This window comes from Peromyscus maniculatus, chromosome 16, assembly GCF_049852395.1.
Source record: "Peromyscus maniculatus bairdii isolate BWxNUB_F1_BW_parent chromosome 16, HU_Pman_BW_mat_3.1, whole genome shotgun sequence".
NCBI classification, from domain to species: domain Eukaryota; kingdom Metazoa; phylum Chordata; class Mammalia; order Rodentia; family Cricetidae; genus Peromyscus; species Peromyscus maniculatus.
In genome coordinates, this window is record NC_134867.1 from 40,695,863 (window position 1) to 40,702,687 (window position 6,825).

The 6,825-nt window shown below is 43.9% G+C and overlaps 1 long non-coding RNA gene across 1 annotated transcript; it reads left to right on the forward strand.

Annotated features, from left to right (window-relative positions):
- Nucleotides 1-648: 648 nt before the first annotated feature.
- LOC143268971 (uncharacterized) lies at nucleotides 649-6,555 on the forward strand. Its single transcript, XR_013045224.1, has 3 exons — nucleotides 649-767; nucleotides 4,599-4,667; nucleotides 4,901-6,555. It is a non-coding gene; the product is annotated as an uncharacterized LOC143268971 (long non-coding RNA).
- The last annotated feature ends 270 nt before the right edge of the window (nucleotides 6,556-6,825 follow it).

Here is a 6,825-nt window from a genome sequence, read left to right on the forward strand (position 1 = left end):
ATTCCCTGGATGGTGCTGTCCATGGAGGGGAGCGCATGGTGGAAGGAGTGGTCAGGAGTGCCCGTGGAGGAGGGAGATCAGTGGTTGAGGAAGGCCTTCCTGTAGTTCGTGTGCTGAATTCTCCAGGCTATCAAGTGTGTGGGGAGTCACATGCGTGGAGAAAAGACACCCAAACAGATCGCCCAGCGTGCAGAGACAGGCTGTTGTATGGAGGCTAGAGGAAGCGAGCAAGTTAGAACAGCTAGTGTGCGAGATTCAAGGGTGGAATACACCAGAAGTTGGTGGCATGTCCGGGCAAAAGGTTTGGAGATGGGAGCCAGGGCCAGGCCACCGTGGCTCTGTTTTCTCCATAAGGAGGTTGGACTTGCCTTCTTTGGGAAGGAAAGTCATTGACCGGTTTCAAACAAAGCAGTGTCAAGGTTCTGTATCTCCCATCGCAGGAAGTGTGGAGGAAAGATTGGAAGAATTCCATCTGGCGAGGCAGCCGAGGCCCCAAAGCCAGGAAACAGCTCTTTGACTAGACAGAAGGAAAGTGAAAGAGCAAGGGCTTGGGGCAATTACTAGCGTTTGGCCAGTGTCTCCACAGAAAGTGAAAAACAAGTCAGGCAGAGGCCTGGGCTCCTGCCAAGGGAGCCCAGTAGGGGAGCAGCCTCAGGGGGGTGGGGTGATGAAGCCTGAAAGAAAGCAGGTGAAGGGAATGGAGTGAGCTATCAACCAGCAGTGGTGACCAGGCACCACCAGGGTCGGAGTAAAGTCATGAAAAAGAGGTGAGCTTCAGCTTTGTGCCGGTGGACAAAAAAATGGGAGGCAAGTCCCCGAGACCATGGGTTTGTAAGTAGTGAATGGGGCAAAGGTTGGGAAGACAAGCCACAGTTCCTGCGCGAGGGGTAAGGTCAGAATAGAAAGTGTTAGCTTTTAAGACCTTTGAGCCAACCTTGAACTCTAAGACGCGGTCTCACTCAGAGGCTGGTATGCACTGATGTGATGTAAGTACAGTCCGCCCTGCACCTCTGGGCTCCATAGCATGGGTTCAGCTAGCAGGAGGGTCAACCGGCCACAGAATAAAAATATTTGGAAAAATATTGCACCTGTCTGAACATATAGAGACTTTTACTGGTTGTTATTATTATTATTGTTGTTATTGTTATTATTATTATTGATGATGATGAAACCGGATCTCATATATCCCAGGCTGATGTCCGATTCACTGTATAGCTGAGGAAAGCCTGGAACTCATGATCCTCCTGCCTCTACCCCTCACATCCAAAATGACGAGCATGTGACACCATGTGACACCAAACAGCTTTGCTACTGTTTCTTAAATAATATAATACAACAACTATCTGCAGGGCGCTTCTGTTGTATTAAATATCGTAAGTAGTCTAGAAATGATTCACAGTGTATGGCAGGTTGTGCTTGACTTATATGCAAATGCCATGCATTTTCTATAAGATTCATGAGTAGTCTCAAATTTTGCTATTCATAAAGAGTCTTGGGTCCAATCCAATGCAGACACTGAAAATGACCGGAGTTTGAGGATTTAGTGTTACAAGTCTGTAAGTGTGGATGCTGAGGGGACTGTGATGTATGTATGGGAGAGGAGGAGTATAAAGCTTTAGGAAAGATAGAGAAGTACCATGAAAGAAAGTCTCGCTGCAGTCAGATACCATCTGCTTGCCAAAGTGTCCCTTCAGATGTTGCGGGTCTGCCCTGCCCCTCCAGCCCAGCTGGCCCTTCTTTCAGTTCCTGGAACGTTCTGGACTCTGCTTCACCTCAGAGCCCTCGCAAATGCAATTTCCTCTTCTGAGAAGTTTTAACACCCTTCTGCTGCTGCTCCCCCTTCCTCCAGCGTGCTCAGGCCTCATTTTGAAAATCACTTCCCCAGGGAGACTTTCCCCAAATCCTCAGGCCCCAACTCTGTGTTGGAACCCTTCTTTCAACTTCCCCCAAAGTATCTAGTACCTCTCAGTATTCGCCACAACTTCAGCTCAATATTTCGCAATGATTTTCTGACCGTCAACCTCAAGGGATAAGTTTTCTGAAGATAGACCCGGTCTACCTGTGGCCCAGGACAATGTAGACCCTGACAGAGTGCAATGTGGGATCTTTTGTTTACCTTTGGGTCCCATAGAAACAGAAATAGTCCAGGGAAATTTTGTTACGTTCACACCCACACAGGCACACTCCCTCCACACCCACCCTCCCACACCCACACATACACATAATTTGAGGGTACAGTACACGATGGCAGGGAAGGCATGTCAGTGGAAGTCTGAGTAGGTTAGTCACAACACGTCCATAGTTACAAAACAGAGCGTGATGACTGCCGGTGTTCCCGTATTCATTATTTTGAAAAAAAAAATGCTGAAACGGTATTATGTAAGTAAAATATTAGATTAAGTGTTGAAGTTGACTTAGAGATAAATAGTTTAACATGCTTCATTATATGACAAAGCGGCCAAGTTCCTGAATTAAGACTCTAAAAGAAGTTAGGTGTGGTGGCCAACATCTGTAATCCTGGGACCCGAGAGGAGCAGGATTGTTACACTTTTCAGCCACTCTGGTCTCTTGTCTGGTGGCTTCTGTGGACTGTGGAATCCCGGTTCTCTGTTCGGGTCTGGTTACAGTTCTTATTCTTTATGCAATTGCTGGCTTCATTTTCCTGCTGTGGGAAACCTAATTTCCCTCACCTGGAAGGCCCTTAACTTTCAGTAGGATTCCCAACTTCCCCCGTCACTCAGTACCAAGAGGTTTCTCAATTCCTCTGAGCCTCTAGCCTAGACATTTCTTCTCTCACTGTTATTTTATCCTTCAAATTCCTTCTTCTCCTCCCTCCTCCCTCTCCTCCTCTTCCTCCTTCTTCCTCCTCTCTGTCTCTTCCCATCCCCTTCCCTATACTTCCTATTCTTTCCTTTACTGAAACAGGCTTTCACAGTATAGCTCAGACTGGCCTCAAACTTGCAATCCTCCTGCCTCCGCCTCCTGAGTGCTGGGATTCCAGGGATGTGCCACTACCCACATCTCATCCATTGAGTTCTTACAGCATATGCTAGCTATAAAGTTATTTGTAATAGATGTTATTCTGGATTTCTCAGCATATGTTCTTGGGAGTAACACATATCCCAAAATGGATAGTTAATTACTTACCAAGCCAAGAGAAATCAAATATTGAATAACCTAAATTACTAGTTTATTTCCCACAATGTGCTGTTTATGTTGTCTAAGTCCTGAATATCCAAAATTCAAATAAGCGGAGCCAAGCGGTGGTGGTGCACGCCCTTAATCCCAGCACTCAGGAGGCAGAGGCAGGTGGATCGCAATGAGTTCAAGGCCAGCCTGGTCTACAAAGCGAGTTCCAGGACAGCCCGCACTGCACAGAGAAACCCTGTTTCAAAAAATAAAAAACAAACAAGCAAAAAATCCAAACACCTTTAGAATTCACTTTATGCCAAGGAGTCTTTTCAGAATCAGCTTTGAAAGAGACCATATTTTAGAGACCATTTTCTTATTTATTATTTCTAGTTTCCAGTGAGCACTGCTTAATAGAATATATTTGGGTTGGACTAGAAACAAATCCTTCCTAGAAGACAAATCAACATTTGACTGCTCTAAGGATGTGATCCAAGCCAGTTACTTAAGGTCATAGGCTGTTTATGAGGAAAGCTGGACAGAAGGTGGAAATTCTCATTCTTGGTATTCAGTGTATTTTCCTAACGGATTGCCTCCCTCAACATATTAATAGATGGCTACAAAGCACTGATAAATAAATTCCAGACCTTTCCTGTGAGTCTCACTTAACCAAACAACTATTTCCAATTATTTTCTTGGCTGTATATTATGTATAAATCTAACAAGCTTTGTTTTAAGCCATATGTTTTAAGGCATATTTCATCAAAGGTATTTTAAGTTATTTTAAAAAGTAATTAAAAATAAATAACACAATTGTTTTAAAAAACTGCAAGAAATAAGAGAGGAGAGAGAGAAAGAGAGAAAGGGAGAGAGAGAGAGAGAGAGAGAGAGAGAGAGAGAGAGAGAGAGAGAAGAAAGGAAAAAGAAGGAAGGTAGCTTCAAGGAAATCTGTATTTGGACTTCAAATATCCCAAAAATGACACCATGTATCTGTATTCTCAGTGGGGATGGAGGTGGGGGTGGAGACAGGAGGATTAGGGATGTAAAGCCGGGTTCAGCTCATGAGACCCTCTCTCAATAGAACAAAACAAAATGAGACTCAGAAGCAGTTGTTTGTGTGGTTGAGAGATCACTGCCATTATATTAATAAAATAGCAGTAATATGAGGGCTACTATCCAAGATACACACATGCATCATCCCTTAGGAGGCAGAGGGAGGGGCACATAGTTTCCAATCAGCTAGAAGGACTCATCAGAGAATTTAGAGAATCTGAGATCGTTCTGGTTAGGACTGAAGGCTGACAATGGATCCTGGTAAAAAGCTTGTATGTACAGTTTCTCATGCATCATTAAGGCAGACAGTTTGGGTTTCATTCTTTAAAAAACTGAGAAAATGTAATATAATATTGGAAGTTCAGTCTTCTTCCTGTTACTGAAAACCATAGTGTGGGCTATTCTGTGTTATCCAGGAAATCTCATCTGACTGGAGGAAGTTACCAAATATGGGCAGCTTGATGTTCCTGTGTGCATCACCTGAGGTGAAGAGGTTGGGAATACCCTTATTAAAAATTCCTGTTCCAAATTCAACTTTCAAAGATGTGTTCAATTCTTAAAAGACTGCTGATGGGAAAACACAGCAGTCATAAGGTGGGGAATCACCCAAAGTTTTGTGTAGACTCATGGGATCCGAGTAATCACAGGCACTAATTTCAGGAGATCTGCTTCAGCTGGCATTTCCTTTTGATCCACAATAGGCATCTTTCTGTTTCAGATTGCCTGTGCACCATCCCCAGTGAGGCCGGCGTCACAACCCACGCAGAAGACAGACAGAAATACATTTGCCACCCCTGTCCGCTTCTGGAAATGAATCTGCATGGAGATGCAGAATATAGTCTGAACTTGTACAGTTCCATGTGTAGAGGCCAAAACTGTGGCATGGTTGCTTCTGTGACACATGAGAATACACAATTTCTGTTTTCACAGGGAGCATATTTATATATCATAACACAGTGACATAAAAAGACTGGGCATCCCTGAAACCCCACTTGCTAACTAGGAGACACCCCCAACCTTCACCAGCCCCATGTCTAGCCACTTTTACTCAGAGAACCTAGAGACCCTGAGATAAACACGTCAGCGTGGTGGTTGAGAACATGGATGCTGGAGCCAGCCTGGGCTGACACTTGAGGAAACGTCACTTGGGCACGTCACTCAGCCTTTGTCTCAGTGCCTTATCTGGTCAGTGGGGACTGTAATAGTACCAGCTTGTAAAGTGATGGTGAGAGTTAACTAAGCAGTTCTGAGAGCTAACTAAGTGGTTATGAGAGTTAACTAGGTGATTGTGAGAGTTAACTAAGTGGTTGTGGGAGTTAACTAGGTGATAGTGAGAGTTAACTAGGTGATTATGAGAGTTAACTAAGTGATGGTGAAAGTTAACTAGGTGATGGTGAAAGTTGTCAAGGTGATTGTGAAAGTTAACTGAGTGATGGTGAGAGTTAACTAAGTGGTTGTGAAAGTTAACTAAGTGATGGTGAGAGTTGACTAGGTGATGGTGAGAGTTAACTAGGTGATGGTGTTAACTAAGTGGTTGTGAGAGTTAACTAAGTAATGGTGAGAGCTGACTAGGTGATGGTGAGAGTTAACTAGGTGATAGTGAGAGTTGACTAGGTAATGGTGAGAGTTAACTAGGTGATGGTGAGTGTTAACTAAGTGATTGTGAAAGTTAACTAAGTGATGGTGAGAGTTGACTAGGTGATGGTGAGAGTTAACTAGGTGATGGTGAGAGTTGACTAGGTGATGGTGAGAGTTGACTAGGTGATGGTGAGAGTTGACAATTGGGTGATGGTGAGAGTTGGCAACTAGGTGATGGTGAGAGTTGGCTAGGGTACTGCTTGCGAAGCATCAGACCCATCACCAAGCACCAGTGAATTCTGTCAGCTCCTAATTGTCTTTATGGCGTCCATATTAATCTTGTATTTTGCCAGCCTTTCTCCCAAGGGTCTCCTTGTTCACTTGGAAACACATTTTCAGAAGGATGCCTCACAGAACTCACTCACACTCACAGACTACTTAGCCCCCAGTTCCTAAAGTGCTTTCCTCAAAATTGTATAGTTGTTTACAACCATGGTCTGTTGATTCACAAATTCTCAAGCAGGTCCCTTTGGGCTGGTTGGTTCTGATGTCTACTCATGTCCAGGGGAACCCTTGACCTCTGGTATTGCTTGAAACATTGATGTTAATCCTATGATTCTTACATTATAATTCAACTCTTCCAGATATCACGAAAGTATTATGTAGATGGATTGCATTCTTTCTTTGCAATAGCGTTCTTTGTTAGCAATAAGCTTGTGGGCAGGTGCTTTCTAGTTTCACTTTGTACATGAAGATACTAAAGCACTGAGTTATAAAATTACACATGTCACCGTCCTGGAGCAGTCATATTTGTCACAGAGGCAAATCAGGTGATATGAGGGTAATTTGTTCATCCTGGCCATCTGCCTGCCACCTGTCATGGTGGTAGTGTTACAGAATGCACTTCCCATCTTCTCTGAAAAATTATTCACCCCTTGATATCAAAGGCCTTAAACATTCCACACTGGGGTGGAGGAACTATGGGCCATGAGCTGGTAAGGTTTTCACATTTTTCTTTTCTATTGTTTTGCATCAGTGAGGGTCCAGCCTAGGCCTTTACACAGG